The sequence below is a fragment of the Marmota monax genome, unplaced genomic scaffold (assembly GCF_021218885.2).
Source record: "Marmota monax isolate L192 unplaced genomic scaffold, Marmota_monax_Labrador192_F-V1.1 WCK01_AAM20220418_F8-fsc00228, whole genome shotgun sequence".
Taxonomy (NCBI): Eukaryota; Metazoa; Chordata; class Mammalia; order Rodentia; family Sciuridae; genus Marmota; species Marmota monax.
This window is the reverse complement of record NW_026695240.1, coordinates 549,969-564,251: the sequence shown is the minus strand read 5'-3', so window position 1 is coordinate 564,251 and position 14,283 is coordinate 549,969. Positions and strand designations below refer to the sequence as shown.

Here is a 14,283-nt window from a genome sequence, read left to right as displayed (position 1 = left end):
TTCTGAGATGAGATGAGAACCACAGTAATAGTAAAAAGCTGGAAGCAACCTAAATGCCCTTGACAGGGGTCTGGTACTACAGTAATGCTTAACATGACAACTCCACTAAGTTCAGCAAATGCTTAGGTAGCATTCACCAGGTACAGGGCCCATTTAGTGCCTTGTACCTACCAATCCAACCCACACAGCAACACCACAAAGTAGACTTTTTACCACCTCCCCTTTAATAAGGAAATTGAAGAACGCAAGTGAAACGACTTGCCCCATAACCCAAAAAGGAAAGAACAGAACTGAGATGTGACCCAGGGCAGCCGGGCTTCACCTCACACCGTACCCGATGGCCTTTCAAGTTAGGGGGACTGAATTCAGGTCCCTGCTCCCCCACTTTATAACCTTCCCAAGCTTCAGTTCCCTTTGCTGTGAAACAGAGACATCAGCAGTTCCTCCACCATAGGCTCACACAGGGAGGACTCAACACAGTCCTCCCAGCCCAAGGAGTGGGTGCCGCTACTCAGCAACATTCTCTGTGGTACCAATCCTGAACACAAATACCAGCCTGGCAGTACCAGCACTGAGACCTTCAGTACTCAGCAAAAGGCTTGATGCTTGGCAGAACTTATAATGTCACCCCTTTTTCTGAAACACAAACAGGTATCCACCACATTGCCTCCATTCTGATGTTACTGAGGGTGTAAGCAGCTCCTGACCCATGCATACAATTCACCCATAGCATCCTTTCAGAAAACCAATGAGTTACAGATCAACAATGAGACTTACAGGGCACAGTGTCCTGGGCGTCAGGACAGGGAAAAACAGATCAGAGGGGCTGTGCTAACAGAGGCAGACTTCAGGATGTGGGAGTCAAGGCAGGCTCACAAACCAAACATCAGACTCTGAACCCCACTCTGCCATTTGCTGTGGGACCTTGGGCAAGTCACCATCCCTTTCCTCATCTTATCCATATACTAGAGATAATAAGAGTGTAGGCCTCCAAGGCTGTGGCAGGATTAGATGAGCTAATCCACATGAGTCCTCCCAACAGAGCTGACACAGCAGCTGTCCAGCACACATCAGATGTTACGATCTCCTCTGGTAGGTGGAGACATGGGAATTTCACTTCCTACACTGTATATTTCTGAACATGTGAATTTTTACCTATTCTACCTCCTTGGTGAGAAGGTGGCGTCAAAGAGACTTTTCTCTTCATCACCCTCCCTACCCTGCCACCGACCCCATCTGTCTACTTGGAGCAGGTGGAAATGGGGACAGGAGGAGGACGTGGGCAGGCTGCAAAAGAAACCAGAACTAGAATAAGCACTAGAACAGCTTTCCTCATCTTCTCTGCCTCCCCCGCCACACGCACCTTCCCCATACTGCCACCCAGGGCCTTACGAACCCACAGAAACTATGTCAAATTATTTTGAGTCTCTCTGGTCATGGTGCCTGGCCATGGGCTCCAAACAAACAGAGCACCAGGCCATAGCCAGCAGGGTCCTCCAAGAACAACTCTGACGCTACTCAGGCCCTCTCCTAGGTGCACATCTAAGGCCAACTTGGAGACTGCCAGGGCCATCTGCCTCAGTCCCTCCTCCACTCTTCAACCTCTTAGGTCAGCAGCTCTAACATACACAACTCCCCCTTCTCCTGGTCCCTTGAAGACTTTGCTTTCTCACTCCAGAGCCTTTGCACATGCTGTTGCCCTGACCAGCATGCTATTTACCCATTTTTTTTTTTTAAGAGAGAGTGAAAGAGAGAGAGAGAATTTTTTTCTTTATAATATTTATTATTTAGTTTTCGGCGGACACAACATCTTTGTTTGTATGTGGTGCTGAGGATCGAACCCAGGCCGCACGCATGCCAGGCGAGCACGCTACCACTTGAGCCACATCCCCAGCCCGCTATTTACCCATTTTCATTTGCCTACTGCTTATTTCCTCAGGAGAGCAGACCTCAGAGCTTGGCCTTCTCTCCCCTTCACCACACTTACCTCTAATGCCCAGCCACCTGGACAATTATCTGGGTAATGTGGCCTCCCCTGCTGGACTGGGAGCTCCACATGGCAGGAACAGAGTCTGCCCTGGTTCTCACTGTGTTCCCAGCCACACCCAGTACGGGCCAGGCCCAGAGCTTTAATTCATTCCAGGAGCGGGTGGCAAACAGAATCACAATTTTATGCTCAGAGTTCTGCCACGTGAAGGTGAAACAAAAAAATCCTCCATTCACTCACTCCACAAACATGGCAATAACTGCATCAGCACTGTCTTGGCCACCAAGGATGCAGCAGTGACCCGAACAGAACCCCTACCATTAAGGAATGTGGGGATAGGCAATAAAATAAACTCAGGAGCGAATTATACAATATATCCAAGATTGACAAATGTTATAGGAAAAGCAGCCTATGGAGATAAGATGTAAAGGATGGTTAAGGGATTCCAACTTTATACAGAGAGAGGCTCATGGAGACAGTGACATCTGAGCCAAAACATGAGAGCCACATGGAGTCCTAAAGAAGAGCATTCCAGGGGCTGGGGATGTGGCTCAAGCGGTAGCATGCTCGCCTGGCATGCGTGCAGCCCAGGTTCGATCCTCAGCACCACATACAAACAAAGACGTTGTGTCCGCCGAAAACTGAAAAATAAATATTAAAAAAAAAATTTTCTCTCTCTTTAAAAAAAAAAAAAAAAGAAGAAGAAGAGCATTCCATGCAAGGAGAAGACAAGCAAGGCCAAGAAGTGGGGTGCATGAGGCTCCACCAGGAGGTTGAGAGAGAGTAGAAAAGAGAGGGACAGGAAATATGGTACAGAGAAGCCTGGCTGGGCAGTACTGTGGATGCCCCTGCAAGGGCTGTGCTCTCCATAGGAGTAAGATGGAGACCTGCTGGCCTGAGGTGGGCAGAGGGAGGGGGCAGCACATGGAACCATCGACATCAGTACAGGGTGGTGGTCTTCAATAGGCAGGGTTGTGTCGCAGTCTTCCTTTCTAGGAGCTGTACCCAGAATAAGCCCTGTGCACTAGCCTGACACTTCCACCACATGTCCCACGTGGGGACCAAAGAACCTGCATTTGACAGATAAGGAAATCAAGGATGAGATTAATTCCCCACAGACAGAGGACCAGGACACAGTCAAGGAGACTGGACCCCTACTGTCAGACCCTGAGTCCTGTGTCTACCTCTCTCTGCCTCCGCTCAAAAGATAAAGCCAAAACTACTCTCTCGTTGCCTATGCCTCTGACCCCTGGGCAGCCCTCTCTTACTTACCACTCCAGTCATTCTGCAGAACTAAGCTGTCCCCAATACACACACAAATACCTGTGTCCATTCACACACACAACAGGACCCCTCCAGACCGGCTGAATGGGCACCTCCCGCACACATGCTGTTCTGTGTCATCACCATCTGCCTCCCCACCCCCAGGGTCCTCTGAATCTGAAGCAGGGCCTGGTCGCCTGAGTTCCTACCTTACCTCTAGGACACCTAAAAGCAAACAGGCAGGGAGTGACCAGGGCCAATATTTAGTAAGTGCTCACAAAGTGCCAGGCACACACTCCTGTTGAATCCTCCCCACAATTCTGAGAGGTAGATAATACAACATCCCTGTTATACAGATGAGGAGATTAAGACTCAAAGAGAGCTACATGCACAAAAGCACAGTGAGCCCATGCAGGGGATGGGCTGAGCCTAGGGTGGAGGCACCCAACAGAACAGAGATGTGGTTACTGAGAGTCTGAACTGCAGCCTCGGCAAAAGAATTGTTTTTATTTCTATTTAATTTTAATTAATTAAAACTCACACCCTGGGGGCTGGGGATGTGGCTCAAGCGGTAGCGCACTCGCCTGGCATGCGTGTGGCCCGGGTTTGATCCTCAGCACCACATACAAACAAAGATGTTGTGTCCGTCGATAACTAAAAAAAAAATAAATATTTAAAAAAAAAAAACAAAAAAAACCTCACACCTGGAGTCTGAAGTAGGAGGAGGGATGTGCCAGTCACCCCGCCTGGATAAGAGAAGCTCCCATACTACAACCCCTCTCCAACACCCCAACCAGCTCACCTCAGAGAACTGGAGCAGGACTCGGAGGCCCAAACTCACACCTCCAGTCGACTCCAATCCTGACTCTACCACCTCCAGGCTTCACAGATTGCTTCTCTGAACCTTAGCTCCTCATCTGTAAAATGGGATTTAATACCATCAGACAGAGCATATATTTATGTCACCTCAAAATTTTTTTGGGACAACCCCGTGTTGTCACGGGAACCCACTGAGATGTGCCTTATGCACAGCTAGGGATAAGACCAGTGCCTGGGGAAAGCAGCAGCAATTACACAAAGGTGAACTCTGAAATCAAGGGCCATCTTGAGCCTCAGTCTGGGTCAGGGAAGTAGGAAGGAATCATCCAGATGACTTTCATCATGCCTACATTAGCTTGTTGAAAATATCATCTAAATGAAAACACAGATTTAAAAAAATAAATAAATAAAAAATAAAAAAAGTAGACATTAAAAGGCCCCTGGATGCCAGCATGAGAAGCTGCGGGAGGGACCCTCCTGCCTCCAAAGCAGAACATGGCCTTCTTCTTTGCCCTCGCCCATCTTCTGAGCCACCACTTAAATCCAGCCAGCTCCCTCTCACACAGTGCCTCCCCACCTACCTGTCTGTCCCTCCTCTTGGGGTCCAAGTCATGGTTCCTCACTATTGTCTGGTTCCTGGGCCCTCCCACCCTCCCATCTCCTGCTACATTGATCAACTCTATGTCACCACCATACCTAGGTCTCTCTCACCTCAGGGCTTTACCTGTGCCGACTCTGCCAGCCCACCCCTTGGGGCTTCCTGCCATGGCTTGCACGCTCCCTCCTCAGGGGAATTCCCAAACCCAGCTCTATATGTTCCCATCCTCCGTACCCTCTGATAGGCTAGGTACCATTCCCGGGCACCCAAAACCACACACGGCAGAACAGGGACTCAATAAATATTTGGTGGTAGACTGGAATACACAAATGACCAAAACCAGCCACGGGCTAGCTCCTATGGCCATTCAGGAATCAGACGTCAAGGCAGGGGAGGGATGTGCCTCCCAGTCTCCTCTCTTCTCCCAGCCTCTAGGGGTCTCTAGGGAAAGGATGTGCCAAGATCAGAGTTGCACAGGCAGTAGGGGTTAGAAAGAAGCAGTCACACCCCACCGCTCAAGCCGGCATCCAAAGGAGGCCTTTCCAGGATGACTGATGCCTACTCTGTGCCAACTGCCTAGGAGAAGAGAAAGCAAGAAAGAATTCATTATAACAACTGTGAGGACCCCAGGAACATTAACCACGATATCTGTCAAAAGAAGATCTGGTCTTATAAAGGCAGGTGGAGCCAGATGTGATGGCACACACCTGTAATCCCAGCTGCTCTGAAGGCTGAATGAAGCAGGAGGATCCCAAGTTTGAGGCCAGCCTGGGTAACTTAGCAAGGCTCTGTCTCAAAGTAAAAAATAAAAAAAGCCGGAGATGTAGCTCAGTGGTATAGTGCCCCTGCTGGGTTCATGCCCCGATACCAAAAAGTGGGGGAGGACAGTTGTAACGAAGATGGAACTGGGTCCAAATTTTCGGTCACTGACACTGACTGATCTAATGTGTCCCTGTACCTCTATCTCCTCCCCTGTAAAATGGGGAGATAATAGTTGCACTGAGTTCCCAGGCTGTGGGACAACTAATGAAGGGAGACACGTTCAGCTTCGGAGCCATGTCCAGCATAGAGAGGCCACTCAGCTAACAATTCTCAATAACAACACAGATAGGCTATGTAGCTTTCAGTTCTGCAGTTTCCCATCTACAAAATGGGGTGACAACACTGTCCACCCCCAAGGCTGTCGTACAGGTTGTAAACTAACTGGCTAACTGGCATGGGGTACTTATTGCAGCTCAGGGTGGGGCCCTCCCAGGTGAGCGCCTCAACTAACAGGTCCCCCACTCTTCCAAGGCTCCAACTTTGAACCCACCCTGCCAATAGACAAGTGCAGGCTGGCTGTCCCCAGAGCCCTTCTCTACTCTCAGATGCCCATCAACCCCAGCCTCCCTTCCCAGAAATAGCAACTCAAGTAAGTCAAGCACTTTCTCAAGAGGCTGATGCTTTCCAAGGCTGGACTCGAACTTTTGATCCTCCTGCCTCAGCCTCCCGCATATGGGGTCAGTGCTCCCTAACACCTTAGCTCCCTAAGCCCTCCCACACCCCGGCTAGGCAGGCCCTTCAGAAGTAAACCAAGGTCCCCGGGGTTCCATGGTAACTAAGGGGTATCAGAAACAGAGCTCTCTGCCATTAGTTGTCCTCAGCCTGGATTATTAGGCAGTCCGGCGAGGTGAGGGCAGGCCAATAACCCACCAGTCAGTGAGGAGCCTGAAAGCAAGCCAATAAGGGGAACAAGGCAGTGGCAGCAGCCCCAGTCCATTAGGAAAGGGCCCACAGGGTGGCAAGCAGAGGAAGGCTTGGATTTCTGGCCTCACCCTTAGAAACAACATCTGTAGACAAGCTTCCCAGGCAGGGCGGCTGGGCTCGAGGAACTTCCTGCAGGAACCTCTGACATGGAGTCTCTCCTTGGCTGGCTCTGGCGTGCTGTCCCTGCTCAGTGCACTCAAGAGCACCCAGGCCCTACTGTGGGTGCTAAGCTGGCAGTGGGTCCTGTCCCAATGGGGCCAGGCCAAGATCCCCACTCTGTCCCCTCCCATACTCGCTCCCTCCCTCCCTCCTGGTCCTGCTCCGGAGCTGTCTCCCCAGCTGGGCCTCTCGCTGCTTGGCTGGCTATCCAAAAGAGCCTGCCACGGAACCACCCCACCACGCAGCCCAGAGGCCTGATGGCTGAAGGCCTTGCTCTGAGAGCTCAGGAAAGCTGGAGAGGCCCAGACAGGGGTGTTCCTGGTCCTTCAGAAGCCTGAGATTAACTGCAGAAGACACTCCTTCCCATTCCCACTTCCCAGGGGATTTCTGGAACCCCAGGAGGTTTCATCTGAGGGAGGCTCTGTTCCATCCAGGATGATACTCCAGATCAAGCCTCAGAAAACATTAGGGGTCAAGCCCACCTAGGGTTACTGAGCCTCTTCATGTGCTGGAGAGACCCCCCGGGAGCCAGACCACCCAAATTCAGCACCTGGAACCAACACTTCCAGTTGGGAGACCCAGAGCAAGTTAGAGGGTCTCACTGCTGTCAGGTGGGAAGTGGAGCTGATTCCTTAAGTCTGCAGGGTCTTCACCTAGGTCGTGCTATGGCCCCTTCCACAGCACTCCTTCACTGCCACGGGGAGGCCACCCTTGACTGTCCAGCTAAAGCAGAGTTAACATTCCTACCCTTCCTTCCCCTGATGCCCACTTATCTTGCCTTTATAACACCAACCACAACCTGATGTGGCACTGCAGATCCACAGGCTGGGCACCTGTCTTCACTGGAGGGTGCCCCAGGAGGCCTGGTCTTTCCAACTCTCCAGCAGCACTGAGCATATCACAGGTCCACAAGCTGAGCAGAGGGCACAATCTGCAGCAAGACTGTTTCTATCAATGTCTGCAGTTCTGCATTATTTGCCATCCACCCAGCTGGCTGCGTTAGGGAGGGGTGGGTGGAAAAGCCAGCCCATTGCCCCTCGCCTTGCTCCCCAAAGGTAACAGCCATGGGCCCTAGGGAACACAGTGTGAAAACCACAGAAAAGGGAGGTGACCATTGGGCCTCTGCCAGTCGTAAGGCAGTGATTCCGCTCAAGGGGGAAGTGGGAGGCATGTGAAACTCCCTGCCCAGCTCAGTCAATGTACCCACCTCCAGGGAGAAGCCTGAGAACCTCTCATGGTGGAAGTCACCTTCTAACTAAAATTTGCCCAGGCTGCTCCAAACTCCTCTTCTGGCAGTCTACCAGGACCTGAGGGAGCTAGGCCCTGCCACCCCTGCCTGCCCTAGCCCCTGACTCCCCTCATGGGCTCCGCCCAGTCACACAGGCCCCTGTGCGGTCCATTCCTGCACCTCACCCAGTCGTCCTCCCTTTGGACCTAACCACTGTGGGTGCCCCCACCTGGAAGGCTGTTCCTTCACTGATTCACCTGCCTGTCTGATGTCAGCTCCCAGGTCCTCCCTGCCACCATGTATAAGGGAGCTCCCCATAAGTCTCCATCATCTAATCTGAATTTGCTGCCTGGCATCTAAACTATTCCATGCTTAGTCACCTGTTTTACACTGTTCTCCCTCAGCTCCACGAGGTTAGGAATTTTGATGAGTGTACCCCCATATCCCCAGTACCTAATGCAAGGCCAGGCAGAGTAGAGGCTCAATAAATGGTGGTGGATGAATGAAATACTTTCCCAGCTCAAGGACCTCAGGATAAAATCCATACCTCTCACCTGGGTCCCACAGGCTCTTCCAGGACTCTCCCTACCAACTCCCACCCTTGGTGTCACTCTAGGAGCTATGGTGGAGAGCTAGGCATAGTGGCACCAGCCTATAATTTCAGTGATTTGGGAGGCAGAGGCAGGAGGATCACAAGTTTGAGGCCAGCCTCAGTAACTAGGTGAGACCCTGTCTCAAAATAGAAAATAAAAAGGGCTAGGATGTAGCTCAGTGGTTGAGTGCCCTGGGTTGAATTCCTAATGCTACCATTAAAAAAAGAAAGAAAGAAAAGCACGTGGAGAAGGGTAAGCACACAGCCTGACATCTAGAAAGATCTAGAATGTTTATCTAGGAAGGGCTCAGGGCAATAGCTATAGGTAAAAGAGAAGGGGCCTGGGAGCTGCGTTTGTCAGCTTTTACTTGATTGTATGCCCACCACACACCATTTCTGATCTGGAAAATGGAGATGCTGATGCTGGCCCCGCCCTCTTCCTAATGTTTTCTGACATGGTCCTGTGAACTAGCAAGGGCCTTCAATGACCTAGCAGGAATGATAAAAACTAGAACTGCTGGCATACCTGGGGGTGCATCTGTCTCTGTCATCTGTCCTAAGTAGAGAGAAGAGGAAGCAGTTACTGCAGGCTTACTGTTCTGCCCACAGAATCCTGGGACGCCGGAGGGGATGCAGGGTGCAGGGTGGGCAATGCAGGATGCCCTCAGTCCTGCACATAGTAACACAGTCGAGGTCACCAACTGGGACATCCACAGATCCAGGTACCACAGTAGGCACTTCTCAGGGATTAACTCACCAAATCCTCACAACAGCCTGAGGTGGGGGTGGGGGCCTTTCTGAGTCCACTGCCTGGAGATGTGTGCTATATCCTAGGAAACTGCCAAAAAGTGACACTGCCAGAACACACACCCATGCCCATGTCCCCACCATTCCTCTAACAGATCCCCAGTAGTTGTGTCACCACCTGCATAGTTCTCTTGCTGAATCCTGCTCCTAGCACACATCTGCCTGGGCTAAAAGAAGCCCTAGCTCAACTCCATGAAGACACCAAGTTTCCCCAGAAATGCTGGACTCCATAAGCAGGAGTCTTCATGGCAATCCAGGCTTAGGAGAAAGGGAAAAAAAATGCCTAGGGCAGGGGCCAAGGGGACAGAGACCCACTTCAGCATGGAACCTGCTGAGCAATGATGTATGTGCAGTACCAGAGTATAACTACCTGGGGTTGCAACCACAGCCTGGCCTCCCAGGGTCTGGCAAGACCTGGGGGAAGGCAATTCCTCCTCCAAGCCTTCTACACACAACACACACAAACACCAAATAAAGCCCCAAGCCCAGTGCCAGGCAGGGTATCCACTCACAAAAGCCACTACCTGTGGGCATGGTGGCACACACCTGTAATTCCAGCTACCAGGAAGGCTGAGGCAGTAGGATTACAAGTTTGAAGCCAGGTGGAGGAGGAACTCTGTGAGACCCTGTCTCAAGTTAAAAATTTTTTTTTTTTAAAAAAAAGGACTGGTGATGTAGTTCAGATATAGAGCACCCCTGGGTTCAATCCTCAGTATGGCCAAAAAAAAAAAAAAAAAACACCACTGCCCAGTTACCAATTACTCATTGACAAAAGGACCACTGTGGGGCAAACATGAGCCGAGAGTTTACATCCCAACTACACCATTTCCAGACCTTAGGGAAGTGGTTTCGCTTCACAGTGAGTGCCTCATTTCCTTGTCTGTAAAATGGGCATCACCCTACCTTATTCATAGAATTCTATAAAGTAGGTATAACAATAAATTTTGAAACTTAAATGAAGTCTCTTAAATAAAGTTGCGTGACCATATGTGCAAAACACCTGTCACATGTCCAGCATGGAGGCGAATGCTCAATAAACACTAATTATCCACTCATTCTGGAAATGGTGCCTCTCTGTACCTCAGTTTCCTCATCCAAAAGTGCCTGTCACTCTAGAACACTAGTGTTCAGCAAGTTAACCTACGTGAACTATCCTTAACATAACGTGGCACAGAGAATTCACTCATTTAATGTCAGGCATCAATTTCAGGTTATTTTTTTTTATTGCTGTTAACCCCATCCAGTGAACCCTCTAAAAGTTAGTAGGAGGAGAAGACTAGAGGAACAAACCCTGAGTGTAGAATAACCCTAGAGAGCACTGCTTCACATGACTCCGGGATCTGTCTCTCCAGGAACCACGACCCATGGAGGCCAGTCAGCTTGGAAGCCACCGGCTATAGACCACAGGCAACCATCTGCCCCCTTGACCATTCATCAGCCCAGTCAGCAGGATCAATCAGGGACTTCAGCCAGTCCAACCTGAAATCCAGACCCAGGGCAAAGGTTATAGGGCAAGTCAAGGTCACAAGTTGGCCTAGGGAGCAGTGGCCACACACTTTTAGAGCTGTCTGCTCCAAACACCCATCCAGTGACTACAAAGAGAAACCAAATCTATGAAGGATCTGACTGTCCCAAACCTTTCAGAGCAGCACTTCTCCCTGAGCTCTGGGCCAGGGAACCCCCCATCCAGGTCCCCTTGGCCTATGCGGAGAGGAACAGCTGGGAAAACAGCTCTCAGCCTCACCGTGAGGCCAACTGTTATCACCGAACTGGTAGGGAGCACTGGTAGGGAGCGTAAACATGACTGGCAGCTGGGCTGGTAACCAGGAGACATAAACACCAAGGTGGTGCCAGGATGGAGGAGCTTGCAGTGGTGCCCACCAAGGATGAACTTAGGCAGGACAAACTCTGGCTGCTTCTCTGGGAAGGGAAGAGTGAATAAGATTGAAAAGGAGCCCAATCAGAGGTCCTAAGTGCTCCAACCCAGGCCTCTGCTAAGCCCCAATTCGTCTTCAAATAAGAGAAAAAGAGTCTTAGAATCCTAAGGATCGAGATGTCCCCTGCTACGCTGCCCTAGGGGAGAGTGTCCCTCCAAACACTTCTTTCTCCCAAGTCTTAACAAGCAGGTCCTGGGGCAGCTCCTCAAATATAAGCCCAACACCCTCTCCCCTCCCTAATAAGGAACCTAAGGCTCAGAAAACTTACGTGATTTCTAAGACCTATTACCCCCACTCCCCGGAAGGAAAAAATTTGCCAAAGGATGTCCCACACACCTTAAAAAGAAATAATCTGAGCAGATTCTGGAGTCCAGAGCAAACAACACCGTGGTTCAAAGGACCCCAGTAACCATCAGTTCTCCCCAAAATCATTAATAAAAGTTCAATCAAGAGTGAATTTCACGTAAAAGCCCACCACTACACATTAAATACGGAAAGCAGAAGCTCCTTCTCACCACTCGGTATCACAGCTCTATCAAAATACACCCCTAAACACCCACCTGGCCCGTCCTGCCCCCTGTTCCTCGTCCCCTCTCCCTCCCTGACCCAGCTCCCCACCAGGCCTCGGTGGTAGGATCCAGACGGCCCCACCACTGACACACTTGGTACAGGCCCCTCTCCAGAAGCCCCACTCCTCTAAATGCACTATAGGAACGGCTCTTAAGCCCCCAGATAACACAGTCCTCGACACTAGACCCCGTGAGCACCCTCAAGGGTTCGGCCCTCAGCCCCCTCAGGGGTTCGGCCCTCGCAGGCCTGGTGAGCTCCCCCAGCCGCCACAGCTGCGCAGCTCGCCACCCCCGCCCCCAGCCCCTCTGGGCTAGTCCCCCCGCCCCCGCGCAGCCACCCCCACTCAGTTCCGGAAGGGGGGGTTCGAGGACTCGGTCCCCGCCCGGCGGGCAAGGGTGGTACGGCCCAGGGCGGCACCGCGGGGGGCCCGGACGCGACCATCGCGGGGGGGGGGTGCGCTCGGGGACACGCGCTGGCGCACTCACCTGTCACCGGCGGCCGCCCAGCCTCTCCGGCGGGGCTCTACCCGCGCCCATCGCCACGCTGCGCTAGCTACAGCTCCTTGTGTTTTCTGGCGGCGGCAGCGGCAGCGGCGATGCCTTCCCCGAGCCAGGCCCAACGGCTCGCGCGGCGCGGCCCCCCCGCCCCCTCCCCCCAGCCCCCGCTTGCCGCCCCCTCCCACCCCCTAGCCGGAAATACCGCCTTCTCCCGCCACAAACAGGAACTGACGTACAAAGAACGAGGGATGGCCTTGGACTGGGCCACGGCGCAAGCGTAGGGAAGGGAAAGAAGCCGGCCCACAGCTGGGCGCCTGCGCTCGTTGGGCAGTTTGGGTCGGTGTGGCTAAGGGCCTGGCCTACCTCTCCTGGAAAGGAGAGGTAGGGCAGCGCAGGCGCCGTAGAACTCGGACGCCTGCTTTCTTTAGAGGCCAGCCACAGAGAAAATTTCCCGGCAACCCCCGGTCCTTATTTACATACGCTTTGATCTGCTCCGCTCTCGCCTGTACTCCTAGTTCCGAGGCTCTTAAAGAGCCCAGGAGCCGAAGTTGGAAGGTTCTTTTTCAGCGTGCCAGTCATGGTTGAGCTCAGGCTCTGAAGCCACACAACCCCAAAATTTGAGTTTCCTCTTTTTCAGTGACTGTGGGCAGACGGTTTTCTGTGCCTCAGTTTCCACATCTGCAAAATGGAAACAATCACACTTTAAGTAAACAGAACAATTTTTATCAATATGACAATCTCTCATTCCAAAATCTATATCCAAATAAATATGGGCTGTATATCTTTTTTTGTGGATCAACTTGGGCCCACAAAAGTCTTAAAATCGCCCTGCTAGAAAAGAGATTTAAACGGATCGCGGCCCCATGTATTTGCTAGTGTACCAGACAATTGAAAGACCTCTGGCTCCCAGTCCCTTCTCATCGTTTGGGAGAGGATTGCTACCTTCTGAATTTGGGTTTCACCCTGCCAAAAAGCTTGGCAAGTATGCACCGGTGAGCGAGAAAAATGGCTCCAAGCTCTATCCTGGGTCCACCTCTGTGAGAGGGTCTCAGGCAAGTCTCACCCAGGGCTAGGCTTTAGTTTCTCCAAAGGTCAACTAATACTGGTACTAGCTCTTAGTTAAGGAATTTCCAACTTGGAATTCACTTGCTCCTCTGTATTCCTCTATTCCTCTTTTCCTTTTTTTTTTTTTTTTCCACCAGGGATTTAACCCAAGGGCACTTAACCACTGGGCCCACATCCCCAGCCCTTTTATTTTTTGAGACAGGGTCTCACTAGGTTGCTTACAGACTCACTATGTTGCTGAGGCTGGGTATGAACCTGCAATCCTCCTGCCTCAGCCTCCCTAGCTGCTGGGATTACAGGCATGTACCATCACGCCCAGCTGTGTTCCTAATTTCTGAACTTCCCTCCTCAGGGTTGATAATTCTCACCAATGCCTCTGAGATCTCTCACCATTTGGGTATATTACTGTCTGGTGACAAGTCTGTCTCACAACACAGGGAGCCCCCACGAGAGGAGAGACCAAGACTCTCAGTCATCACTGTGTACTCAGCACTGCCCCTGCAAGTCCTGCAGGGAGTGGGCTCTTAAGGAATATTTAAGAATTAGCTCTGGGGCTGGGGTTGTGGCTCAGCGGTAGAGCGCTTGCCTAGCACGTGCAGGGCCCTAGGTTCAATCCTCAGCACCACAAAAAATGAATAAATAAAGGTATTGTGTCCAACTACAACTAAAATAAATAAATAAATAAATAAGAATTAGCCTACTCTAGACCAGTTACTGTGGCCTACCCTCTTCATTCTCATCAGTGCCAAATAATTCACAGCCCACCGTTTCCCTCCCTCTGAGTCTCCCTGGGCTAACCCTTTTAGGGCACCTGGTGAATTACAACACACTAAGACCTCACTGAAACCTCCCATGTGCTTATGTATAAACTCTTTGGGGAAACCTGTCATCAAGGACAATGGCTTTCAAACTGTTTATTTGAAGACCTATTACATCCATGTGTAGATTTTCAGAATAATGAAACTAGAATATCACCAAATGTATTTACCCTCATGTATGGTACACTCTAATATTT

The 14,283-nt window shown here is 51.2% G+C and overlaps 1 protein-coding gene across 4 annotated transcripts in view; it reads right to left on the bottom strand.

The window, feature by feature from the left end:
• Akt2 (AKT serine/threonine kinase 2) overlaps positions 1-12,353 on the bottom strand; it is a 49,936-nt gene extending 37,583 nt beyond the window's left edge. For 2 of the 4 annotated variants that reach the window (XM_058577674.1, XM_046440170.2), the window contains exons 1-2: positions 12,192-12,353; positions 4,053-4,167 (exon numbers count right to left, since the gene is read on the bottom strand). The gene's annotated coding sequence lies outside the window, so the exon portion shown is untranslated. Of the gene's footprint in view, positions 1-4,052; positions 4,168-6,481; positions 6,501-12,191 lie in introns of those variants that run through there. The other 2 variants (XM_058577676.1, XM_058577677.1) reach the window with 2 other exon arrangements.
• Positions 12,354-14,283: the final 1,930 nt, after the last annotated feature.